The sequence below is a fragment of the Oryx dammah genome, unplaced genomic scaffold, assembly GCF_014754425.2.
Source record: "Oryx dammah isolate SB20612 unplaced genomic scaffold, SCBI_Odam_1.1 HiC_scaffold_12, whole genome shotgun sequence".
Classification (NCBI taxonomy): Eukaryota; Metazoa; Chordata; class Mammalia; order Artiodactyla; family Bovidae; genus Oryx; species Oryx dammah.
In genome coordinates, this window is record NW_024070196.1 from 69961566 (window position 1) to 69961846 (window position 281).

The window sequence follows — 281 nt, forward strand, 5'->3', positions numbered from 1 at the left end:
CCTCACCTTCCACCCTCAAAACCCAGAGAGTGGTTGTCAGGATTATGAGCCAAGGACACAGTGACTCCCAGAGTGGACAGGGACCTCCCAAGACGGCCACAAGGCCTGGGCAGTAATGGTCAGTGTCCTGACTAAGGATGACGTGTCCGAGAGTTTCTGTCCTCTCAGAGGCGCCCTGATGTCCAGAGACATAGAGATTCTAGTGTCCAGGCCAGGTCAGAGGTGAGGACAGAATGAGGAGGGGCAGGAGCAGGAAGCACATTTGCATGGGGGCCCCGCCC